Genomic DNA, 13124 nt, shown 5'->3' on the forward strand with positions numbered 1-13124 from the left:
AGCAGCGTGGTTAACCCTCCCTAGGACAGAACTGTTTGTTCTCTTGATAATTCATGGTACATTCGGTACTCCTCTCCAGCATCCCAACTCAAAGGCATCGATCCTTCTTCTATCATTCTTAATCATTGTACAGCTCTCTGATGCATAGTAAGTAATTGCAAAGACTGTAGTCTGGATTAAGCACACCTTAATCTCTAGATTAACATCTTCACTCTTCAGTACTCTTGAGAGGTCCCTAACAGCAGATTCTCCCAATGAAATTTGTCTTTTGACTGCTGGTACGAAGTGTTGATTGTGCAACCAAGCAAGCTGAAGTTGTTAACAATCTCAGTCTCTTCTCTGTCTATCATGATGCTGTCCATTGACTAAACAGTGAGAATCTCTGTTTTTTTGATGTTGAACTTCAACCCATATTGAAAGCGGCATTCATTGACCTTATGAAATCTTTTCTCCATCAGTCATGACGTTGCCTTTCAATTCAGTGGTAAGATTTTTGTTTGTTTGTTTTCTTGATGTTGAAGTGCAATTTATATTAAAGGCTATGTTCTTTGATCCTCTGTAAGAAGTGCTTCAAGTTTTCTTCACTTTGAAGAAGCAAGGTTGAGTCATCTAAGAAACGTAGGTTATTTTTGAGTCTCCTCTGATTTTGATGCCACATTTTGCTTCAGAAAGTTCAGCTACTTGAGTAATTTTCTCAGCATACAGATTGAAAAGTATGAAGAAAGAATACAAACCTACCACATTAATTTCTTAATATTTTTTGTTTACATGAAGGAATTTATTAACAGAAAACCATAATTTGATGAGTCCTGTTCACAGACGGCTACCATGGCAAACATCCTTCCTGTGGGTACTGTCGGAAGGGATGGGGTGACATCCTCAATCCTTCCAATCTTCATTCCTGAACGGGGAAGGTCTCTGAGGGTAGATGGGGCCCCAGGTCCAGGGGTCTTACGTCGATTTCCTCCTTTAGCGTGAAGTTTGATGTGTAAAGCAGTTATTCCCAGCTCTTTGCACCTCCGTGCCACATCCTGAGCAGCCAACATGGCAGCATATGCTGAGGATTCGTTTCCGTCAGCCTTCACCTTCTTACCACGGGTCACACGGCAGATGGTTTCCTTGCCAGAGAGATCGGTGACATGAACAAAAGCGTCACTGAAGGGTGCAAAAATGTGGCAGACATCAAAGACATTCTCTCCTTCATCCACCTTTGGTCCAAGGCTGATGACCTGCTTTTCCTTCTTTTTCTTTCCCTTACAAGGTGCCATGTCTGCGTGTTGTCTCCAGACTCCGCCACCGGAAAGCACTCCTTTCTTAATTTTTTTTTCTCCTTTCTTAATTTTAAACCAGATAGTAGTATTTGTTCACACAACATCTTGGTCTAGGTGTAGGTGCTAGCTACATGAACACAATCAGGGGCTCTAGGATTCCCATTCTCAAGTTTCGCCATAATTTTTTTATGATCCGTACAAATACCTTTGGATAGTCAATTTGGTATAAATAGATATTTTTCTTGTGTTTAACCAGGGTCCATCTGATAGCAGCAGTGATATGCCTGGTGTCATGGCCTTTTCTAAATCTTGCTTGAACTTTGGCAGTTCCCTATTTTTATATTGTTCTACTTTTTTTTATTATCTTCAGTAGTATTTTGCTTGCATGTGATATTATTGATGTCATTTGATAGTTTCCACATTCTTTTGGGTCACCTTTCTTGGAAATGGAAAGAAATAGGGACCTTTCCATATCATTGAGCCTCCAAATTTCCTAACGTAGACTGATAAGCACATATGTTAATTGAAACAAATCAAATGATATCCCACCAATTCCTAGGGCCTTAGGTTTTGCCAGCACCTTCAGTGTAGCTTCAACTTCCAGCTTCATTCTCATTGGCTTTTGCTCATATGGTACTTGTTAAATTTTTTCTATGTCAGTGAAATACTTTTGGTACAGTGAACTGTACATTCCCTTCATCTTCTTTTGCTACTCCTTGGATCATTCAATATATTAACCATAGCATATTTCAATATTGCTATTTGATGATTAGTTTGGTTTTTTCCTTCAGTTCTCTCAGCATGAGAAAGGCAGAGTGAGTACTTACCTTTTCATTCTTCAATTCTAGCTCTCTGCACATTCCAGTGTAAAAATTTACTTTATCTTCTCAAGTTGACCTTTAAAAGCTTTTGAAATTCTATTATGAAATACAATGCTATGAGTGATAAATTATTATCCGTGCACATACATGGAAGAACTGTGAACACAACTATTATTCAATTATATATTCCTACAGCTAAAACCAAAGAGAAGGAAATGGAAAATTTTACCAAATCTTGCAGTCCAATATTGACTAAGCATGCAGGTTAGACATGATTAGAATATAAAAGTGGGAAACAATAACATAGGAATAATAGACGGAAAGTATGGATCTTTCGTACACTAGTTCTATTTGTTCCTGTCTCATTTTGTGATTAACTGTTGTAATTGTTATTGTTTTCTTATTTCTTTGTCTACGTTATCTTTGTTCCTGTAGAGAATTCAAACTGATTTTGGAATGATAATATTGTATCCAGCTACTTTGTGAAACTGATTAATTATGATCAATTATGTCCTACAGTATTCTTGCTATAACTTGTTTCCTATGTAGACTATCATTATTATTATATCAATTATTATATACCTATGATCTGTATATGGTGATAGTTTTATCTCCTCTTTGTCAATTTGGATGTCTTTTATTTACTTGTTTTACCTTTTTATGTCATGAAGACTCTCAAGACAATATTGAATAGAGTGGACCTAGCCTGGCCCCTGTTTACCAGGAGAATGCCTTGGAACTTTCTATTTTGAGAATGATGTTGGCTCTTGGTTTTGTGTGTGTCCTTTTAGGTATGGGGAGCATATCTCCTACATCCCTGTTTTATTAAGTATTTTAATAAGGAAGGGGTATTGGATTTTGTGGAAGGCCTTTTTTGAATAGGATTCTGTGGTTATTGTCTTTGTTTTATTAAAATGATAAGTTGCCTTAATGTTTCTGTTATATTGAACTATCCATGCATGTCATTTCTTTTTCTTCGCAATCACCTGTTAGGCATCAGAGAGTTGGACAATGACCAAGGAGGATAGAAGGAGAATTGATGCCTTTGAGCTGTGGTGCTGGAGAAGAGTATTGAGAATACCATGGACTGCTAGGAAAACAAACAGATTTGTCCTGGAAAGGGTTAAACCAGGTGGCTCCTTGAAGGCAAGGATTCTGAGGCTCCGTCTAACATACTTTGGACATGTTGTGAGGAGAGACCGGTCCTTAGAGAGGGACATCATGCTTGGGAGGTTGGAGGGACAGCACAGGAGAGGAAGGCCCTCTATGAGGTGGATTGATTCCGTGACTGGGATAATTGGGATGGGAGTGTCAGAGACAGTGAGATTGGCACAGGACAGAGCGGAGTTTAGGGCTGTTTTACATAGGGTCGCTATGAGTTGCAGGTGACTCGACGGCACATAACAACAACAATATTATTACTTTCAGTAAAAATTTACAGAGACTGGATTTCCATTCGTTCATTGTTGCACTTTTCTCCCTTCCTAACCCTTGCCCCTATTATATTACCCTCTTGTAAAAGTAAAACAAAAATTCTTTCATTGTTTTACAAACCCTCCCCCAGGTCCACTACACCATGTAGCCTTCACTCTAGATACCTGTCATGACAAAAATACCTAATCACATATTCCTTTTGAGCAGTTTGCTCCCTCATCTGTTTTAATGCAGTACATTATTGAACCCATCTTTTCCAGTCTCCCCTCAGTCCTGTTTTACAACAGTGGCACCATGCAGTATTTGTCCTTTTGTGACTGAGATACTTCACTCAGTATAATGTCCCCCAGGGTCACGCATTTTGAATAATATTGCATGAGTTCCTTGTTTTTCAGTTCAGCATAGTATTCCATGCTATGAATATACCATAGCTTCTCTATCCATTTGTTTGTTGATGGGCACTTAGGTTGTTTCCACTCCTTGCCATTGTGAACAAAGCCACAATAAACATGGGTGTGCATATATCTGCTTGTATGTCAGTTATGGTCTCTTTGGGGTATAATCCCAGTAGTGGAATTGCTGGGTCAAATGGTATGTCTATTTGCAACTTTTTGAGAAAGTGCCATACCACCTTCCACAGTGGTTGCACCATTTTATACTCCCACCAAGAGTTAATAAGCGTTCCAGTTTCTCCACAACCTTGCCAGCATTTGTTGCTTACTGTTCTGTTAAATTTATGCTATTCTGACTGGGGTGAGATGATGCCTCATAGTTGTTTTAATTTGCATCTCCCTTAGATCTGGGGATTTTGAACATTTCTTCATGTGCTTGTTAGCCATCTGAATGTCCTCTTTAGTGAAGTGTCTGTTCATATCCTGTGCCCATTTTTCTATTGGATTATTTACTTTTATCTTGTTGTAGTGCTCAAGTATTTTATAAATTCTGGATATAAGTCCCTTATCTGATATGTCATTATCAAATACTTTTTCCCAGTCTGTGGATTCCCTTTTTACCCTGTTGGAGAAGTTTTTGGATGTGCATAAGGATTTTATGCTTAGAAGATCCCATTCATCTATTTTATCTTCTCCTGGTTGTAGGGCATGCCAATTCTGAATCTCAGTTGGTCACGATGTATTATTTTTAAATAATGTTGGATTCTATTAGCCAAGATTTTGTTGAGGATTTTTGTGTCGATATTTATGAAAGATACTGGAGTATACTTTTCCATTTTGGTGATTTCTTTACCTGATTTTGAGAACAGGGATATGCTTGCTTCATAGAATTAGTCTTGGTGTATTCCATCTTTTTCTAACTTCTCAAATACTTTATAGTATTTGTGACAACTCTACTCTGAATATTTGTAAAATTCACTAGTGAAATCATGTGGTTCAGTGCTTTTTATTCTTGTTGGAACTTTTCTTATGACCTATCAATATCTTCTTTTTTTTCTAATATCTTCAATGTAGCTTCTGCTTCTTCAATTATATTAACTCCTACAGCTTCAGCTTTAATCTAATTGCTTGGATCCACAATTAATACCGTTGAATTGAACAGTCAGGAAATAATGAGACACCTTGCACTGGGAAAATCTGAAGTTGGGGACTTCTGAAAGTTATTGGGGAGTAGTGATATCAGAATTTTATCATTCAATCCCCAGCTTCATTTCTGTCACCAAGCCCATGTTTTCCAAATACTGATCCTTCTTCCTGGTTCACAGCTTTCATATTCAAGTCACCCAATTCTATTAATGCATCTTGGTTATATGTTTGATCAATTTATGGCTGCAACAGTTGGTAGAAAGCATCTATTTCCTCTAGACAATGTTCTTCGCAATTACTTGCTATGCATCAGAGAGCTGGACAATGACTAAGGATTACAGAAGAAGAACCAATATCTTCAAATTGGAGTGCTGGAAAAGAGTCTTGAAGATATCATGCACTGCCAAGAAAACCAATAGGTCTGTCTTGGAGAGGGTGAAACCAAGTTCCTCCTTGGATGCTAGGATTTTGAAGCTTTGTCTCGCATATTTCGGGCATGTGGCCAGGAAAGACTTGTCCTTGGAGAAGGACATCATACTTGGAAGGGTGGAGGGACAGCACAGGAGAGGAAGACAACAGATGAGATGCACTGATACACTGATTAGGGCTATTGAGGTTGGTATGTCAGAATTAGTGAGACTGGTTCAGAACAGGGCAGGATTCAAAGCTGCTATACATAGGGTCACTATGAATCACAGCTGGCTTGATGACACACAATAAGTTATGTAAATTTAAGGACTAAGGTGCATCAGATTCAGGCCGTAGTCTTTCCAATTACTAGCTATGTATCTGAGACCTGGACAATGAATAAGGATTATAGAAAAGAATTGACACCTTTGAGCTGTGGTTTTAGATAAGAGCATTGAACAACATATGGATGGTCAAGAGAATGAACAGATATGTCTAGGAGAGGGTGCAGCGGAGTGATCTTTGGATGCAAGAATAACCAGGCTTCACCTCACATACTTTGGACATGTTGCTAGGAGCTGCTATTACTTGGAGAAAGATATGGTGTTAGGAAATGTGGCCAGGTGACAAAGGAGAGGAAGATTCTCAACCACATGGAGTGATATGGTTACTGCTGAAATAGGCTCTTGTGTGTCCGGAATTGTGGAGATGGTGCAGGATAGAACAGGGTTCGGATCTTTTGTTCATAGAGAGGCTATAAGTCGTGTTTGACTCCATGGCAGCTAACAACAACTTATATGGTACTTCCTGAAATTTTTCAGTGTTAATCAGTTCTTTGCATTCCATCTATCTTCCTTTGATAATGCCTGGGTCATTCAATATACTGCCCATAGGATCTTTCAATATTGTAACTTAAAGTTTAAATTTGTTTTTTAGTTCTCTCAGCTTGAGAAATACAAAGTGAGGTCTTTCTTTTTTTATTCTCCTTTTCCAGCTCTCTGCACATTCCATTACAATACTTTCTTAGCTTGTCTGTTCAAGCGCCTCTTTGAAATCTTCTGTTCAGCTCTTTTACTTTGCCATTGTTTTGGCTCTATGAAAAAGAATGTGGCGTCAGGATCAGAGGGAGACTTGTGAATAACCTGTTATGCAGATGATATAACCTTGCTTACTTAAAGTGAGAAGGACTTTAAACACTTGGTTGCAGAAGATCCAGGAATGCAGTCTTCAATATAGATTGAGTCTCAATGTCAAGAAAACAAAGATTCTTACCACTGGACCAATAAGCAACATCATGATGAATGGAGAAGAAATTGAAACTGTCAATAACTTCCTCTAACTTGGATCCCCAATTAAAATCCTTGGTACCAGTAATCAGGAAATTAGGAGACATGGGAAATTTTGAAGTTAGTGACCTTTCCAAATTATTGAGGAGTAATGATGTCAGTTTGAGGACTAAGGTATCTATGATTCAGACCATGGTTTTTCTGATAGCTTGCTATGCATCTGAGAGATGAACAATGAATAGAAATTATAAAAGAATTGATGCCTTTGAGTTATGGTGGTGGAGTAGAAGACTAAATGAATAAACATGGATTGTCAGTAAAACAAACAAATGTGTCAGCCTGAATGTTCTTTGGAGGTAAGAATGATGAGACTTCACCTAACATACTTTGGCCATGTTGCTAGAAAAGGCTATTCCTTGGAGAAGGACATGATGCTTGGAAGGGTGGAGGGTTGGTGAAGGACATTCACCTCAACCAGGTGGATTGTCTAGATTATTGATGGCATGGGATCTGGCATGTTGAGAAGTGTAAAGATGGCACAGGATAGGATGGTGTTCAGATACACTGTTAATAGGGTCGCTATGAGATGCACTCAACAGCACTTAACAACCATAACACCAATTTCTTCTTTTATAATGGCTCTGCTCAAGTGTTCTACTTCAGTTTGTGTCAGTTTGGGTGAGTTGCAAGTTTTAAGTATATGTTCATTTCTTCTAGGATTTCATATTTGTTTGAATGTAGTTTTTTCATAAACTTCTATTATAAATATTTTAATTTCAGTTGGTTCTGTTGTGATAAAGCTTTTTTCATCTCTTATTCATATTATTTGTATCTTTTCTTTTCCTTTGTTACATTTACGAGTGCTTTGTTGATTTTACTGACCTCTCTGAAGATCAATTTTTGATCTTATTGATAGTTTATTTTTCTCTTTTTATACTCCATTTATTTATTTCCTATTTTTTATAATTCCTTTGTTTTAGAGGTTTGCAGGTTTTCTTGTTGTCCTTTTCCTATTTGTTGGAGATACTGGGTTAAATAGTTGATTTTCATTCTTTTTTGTTCTTTTTTTTTAATTTGGTTGCTCATTCCTGTGAATTGACTTCTAAGTACTGTTTTAACTCTGTCCCAGAGATTTTGCTAAGTTGTGTTTTCATTCTTATGCGTTTCAATAGTTTTTTTAATTAATTTTTATTTCTTTTATTAACCAGAGATGTGAGGGTTTTTTTCTCATTTATCCTCTTCCTTACTTCTAATTTTGTAGCATAGTTGTCTGATAAAATGATTATTTTTATTTTGACTTTTTTAATGTATTGGGGCTTGATTTAAGGCCTAAAATATGATCTATTCTGAACTGAAGAAGAATGCATATTAAACTTTTTAGTGTGCTCTAGTCCTTTTATATATCTATGAATTGAAAGTGGTTGATTATGTAGTTTAATTCTTCAGCATCTTTGTTGATTTTTTTTTAGCAGTACTACCCTTGAGAATGATGTATTGAAGTTTCTTACTACTATCGTAGTTTTGTTGATTCTTTTTTAAGTTTTATGACCATTTGCTTTTTATATTTTTCAGGTCTATTATTCAGTCATAGATATTTATTATGATTATCCCTTCATATTCTATTTACTCTTTTTTTCAGAATTCTTCTCGTCCTTGTGATTTTTTTTTTACCCGGAACTCTTTTATTGGAGGTTAATATTGCTACTCCTGCTGTTTTCTGGTTGTCCTTTGTTGGTATTTTTTTCTTTTATTTTTAATCTCTCTCTTTTTATCTCTCCTTTTTAAGTGTATTTCTTGTATACAACATATCGATTTTTTAATTCATTTTACTACTGTTTTTCTCTTCAATAGTGCATTTAAATAAGTCACATTCAGCATCATTATTGAGAAACAAATTTTATTGCTATCATTTTGTTGGTTATTTTTTTTCTTTTGTTGCTAGTTATTTTTACCCATTCATCTTTTTGTGGCATCTTTGTGAGAAGGACTTCTTCCAATGTTTCCTGCAACATTGGTCTTGTTTACACAAGTTGTTCCATTAATTTTTGCCTTTCTGAAAATATCTTGATCACTCCATCATATGTGATGCACAGTTTGGTTGGGTACAACAATATTCTTGGTTGACTGTTGTGTTCTTTGAGTGTATGATATATGTAATTCTATTATCTTCTTGTCCATGTGGTTTTGCTGATAATTTAATATTATTTGCTTTCCTTTGTAAAGTAGTCTTCATTTTTTCCTGGCTGTCTTCAGAAGTCTCTTTTTGTATTTTTCTGGCAAATTTGATCATGATATACTTTGGTGTTTGTTTTTTTTGATTGGCTAATTTTCAAAGTTTATGTACATTTTATTTCACATTAGTCTTCAATCACACTATGTGTCATACAATCATTCTCATGCATAATGATTTATAAAATTAATCACCCTGACTGTGGCCCTTCCTTTCTAGTCCTGTGACAAAATTTGCTTGGACTGTGGAGCCCAAGAAGAATGAAATTTTCTGTCTCTGGTCTTTCCTATGTGGACCCCAAGCTGGTTAGAATGTTCACTGTGGCTTGGGAGACCACTAGAAAGGGGACTGGAGGAGAATTTATCCTGCATAGGTTCCTTTCTCTCTTGTTCCACACAAAGATATTTGTGACTGGAGAGCCCTGTAGGAAGGGATTTCATTTTGCCTCTCTCCTGAGCTGGCTGTTCACAAATACCATTTTATAAAAAATATAAATGGTAACTTCACACATGGAACCTACCAGATGGACTGCATGGGAATCAGATTGAAAACATCTGTGGAAGGAATCATTAGAGAAGCTCAATCAGTAGCTAAATCAAGGAGGAGTACTGACAGTGGACAATCTGTTGTTACTCCTCTGAACTGCCCCAGAGACATCAGTATCACAGGTGAACCCATTTTATTTCCACTGCATTTCACACAGAACACCTTGGATGGCCTAGCTGAAGCAGTGGTCTGACAGAGGAGGCTGTTAATTCACAGGTCTTTTATCTCCTGAACTGAAGCAAACCTTCCCTTAAGTCAAAATTTTAAAGAGAAACTCAGGCCAGGTATCCACCTTCCTCTGCAACAGTGACATCACACCTAGAGCCTTTTGTCAGCTCAAGCATGGAAAAACTCTTACCACAGCAATGTCACATAAGAAGCAGGCTACCTCACAGCTTACACAGACTCAAAGCAAGAAGTCACCCAAAAGAAGTGACAGAATATGAATGGATTTCCTGAAAACAATGTTTGATGGAACTTTGGGACACAGAATTTAAAAAACAAATGATTGAGTATTTTCAATGGGTGAAAGACAAACGTAAAGAATTACAGGACACTGCAAGCAAAACCAAGAGAAGTTTAAGAAAAAAAATCCAAAACAATACATATAAGACAAACCAGGCATTAGAGGCTCTGGAAAAACAAGAAACCACAATCTAAAATATGACGACCAATGTTTCATATACTGTCAATATGTTGGAATGACACACGAACAGATTTTAAGAGATAGAACACACAACCAGTGAAATAGAAAATAGAATTGTCACCACCGATCAGCTAGAACAAAAAGCAAGTTTTTATTAAAAAAAGAAAAAGAAGAAAGCCTAACAATAATGTGGGACACCATCTAGAGGAATAATATGCACATAATTAGAATCCCAGAACAGGAAATAAGCAAGTAAAGCCTTGAGAAAATTGCTGAAGACTTACTAGAAGAAAAGTTTCCAGACATAATGAAGAATGAGAGAATATATATTCAAGAAGTTAACCAAATACCATAGAAAATAGACCTGAAACGAAAAACACCAAGGTATTGTTGTTATTTTTGTTGTTACATGCCATCGAGTCATTTGCAACTCATAGGGACCCTGTGTACAAGAGCTCTAAATGCTGTTCTAGCCTGTGCCAACCTAGCCATCTCAAATGCACTTATTCCCATTGCTCCAGTCACAAAATCGAACCATCTCATCAAAGGCCTTCCTCTCCTTCTCCACCCCTCCATTCTTCCAAACATGATGTCCCTCTCCAAGAACCAGTCCCTCCTTGCAACATGCTCAAATTATGTCAGACGAAGCTCCAAGGAGCATTCCAACTTCACCTTCTCCAGGACAAACCTGTTTGTTCTCCTAGCAGTCCATGGTACAGTCAACACTCTTCTCCAGCACCCCAGCTAAAAGGCATCAATTCTTTTTCTATCAACCCTATTCATTGTCCAACTCTCTGATGCATAGCACATAACTGAGAAGACTATAGCCCGGATCAGGCACACCTTAGTCTCCAGCCTGACATCGTTGCTCTTCAGTACTCTTGAGAGGTCCTCACAGGCGACTTTCCCAATGCAATTTGTCTCTTGATTTCCTGGCTGCTGTTATCAAGAGTTTTGATTGTGGAGCCAAGCAAACTAAAACTGTTAAGTATCTCAATCTCTTCACCATCCATCCTGATTCTGCCAATTGGCCCAGTGGTGAGAATTTTTGTTTTCTTGATGTTGAGCTTCAATCCATATAGGAGGCTGCAGTCTTTGACCTTCTTGCAGCAAGTACTTCAGGTCCTCCTCAGTTTCAGCAAGCAGGGTTGTGTCATCTGTGTAACGCAGGTTGTTGATGACTCTTCCACCAATCCTGATGCCACATTCCTCTTCGTACATCCCAGCTTCTGGGATGATCTGTTATGCATACAGATTGAAAAGGTATGGAATTAGGGAGGAGAGAGAGGCGGAGCTTTTCAGATCTCCAATTTCTAACCCGGGTAACCTCAGGCTTCATTAGCCAGTTTGAGCACCCTGAAGCATTGCCAGAAAAATAATTTAACCAAGGCGTAGCATAGTCAAATTTGCCAGAACCAAAGACAAGGAGACAATTCTGAAAGCAGCTAAGGAGAAACAAAGATTAACCTATAATAGAGAGAGTAAATAAGATTAAGTGCCGATATCTCAGCAGAAAACATGCAAGCAAGAAGACAGTGGAATGGCATATATCAAACATTCAAAGAACACAACTGTCAACTAAGAAAAGTATACCCAGCACAACTGTCAATCAAATAGGAAGGAGAGCTCAAGATATTCTCAGCAAAGAAGATAATAAGGGAGTTTGTAGAAATAAGACCAGTGATTCAGGAATACTGAGAGACATCCTTTTGACAGAGGTGCCACAAAAAGCAGAATGGACCAAAGTAACCAGCAACAACACCAAAAATAACTCAAGAAAATGATAGCAATAAAAACTTACCACTCAATAATCACCCTGAATGTGAATGGTTTAACAGCACGACTGAAAAGAAAAAGAGTAGCAGATTGGATAAAAACCCAAAATCCATGTACCATTTACAAGAGACACACTGAAAAAATGAAGATAAAGACTAAAAATAAAAGGGTGGAAAAATATAAGAAGCAAACGGCAAACAGAAATAAGCAGGAATAGTGATATTGATATCTGATATAATAGATTTCAATGCAAAAACCATCACAAAGGACAAGGAAGGTCACCACATAATCTTTAAAGGGTCAATAGAACAAGAGGACATAATGATAATAGGCATATATGCACAAATGATAGAGCTGCAAAATAAACAAAACAAACTAAACTGAAAAAGTAAATATACAACAAGTCTATATTAATTGCCAACTTCAATACACCACTCTCAAGGAAAGATAGAACTACCATGAAGAAACTCAACAAAGTTGCTAAAGAATTAAACCACACAATAAACCAACTCAAACTTATAAATACATAGGCTAATTCATCCACCCAAAAAGTACAGTATACTTTCTTCTCCAATGTGCATGGAATTTTCTCCAGAATAGATCACATTTTAAATTACAAGGCAAGCATAGCATGAATAAATTGAAAAACACAGAAATAACACAAAGCATCATCTCAAATCATAATGCTACAAAGTTAGAAATTAATAACAAGAGAATAAAGGAGGGGAAAACATATATTTGGAAGCTGAGTAACACCTTGCTTAAACATAAGTGGGGACTAAAATAAATAAATAAATAAAATTTAAAAGGTTCTTGAAACAAATCACAATGAAAACACAACTTATCAAAACCTCTAGGAAACAGTGAAAGCAGTAAAATGAGGTCCATTTTTAAGAGTAAGCAAACACATGAAAAGGCAAGACAAAGTAATAATTGACTCTAACCCAACATCTCAAACAAATTTGAAAAGAATAGCAAGAAAACCTGACACCTTCTAAAAAACTGAAATCTGGGAGCTCTGGTGGCCTAGTGGCAAGGAGCTGCAACTACAATCCTAGAGGCGCACGGTTTGAATCCACCAGATGCTCTGCCGGGGAAGGAGGGACAATCTCCTCCTGTACCAGTCAGATCTGATTTGACGGTACACTCACACAAAAATAATAAAATT

At 37.2% G+C, this 13124-nt stretch overlaps 1 pseudogene; it reads right to left on the reverse strand.

Annotated features, from left to right (window-relative positions):
* Positions 1-813: 813 nt before the first annotated feature.
* Positions 814-1277, reverse strand: LOC102860666 (annotated as a pseudogene).
* Positions 1278-13124: the final 11847 nt, after the last annotated feature.

Source organism: Elephantulus edwardii, unplaced genomic scaffold, assembly GCF_000299155.1.
Source record: "Elephantulus edwardii isolate Elephantulus edwardi_28Jun2011 unplaced genomic scaffold, EleEdw1.0 scaffold00107, whole genome shotgun sequence".
Lineage (NCBI taxonomy): Eukaryota > Metazoa > Chordata > Mammalia > Macroscelidea > Macroscelididae > Elephantulus > Elephantulus edwardii.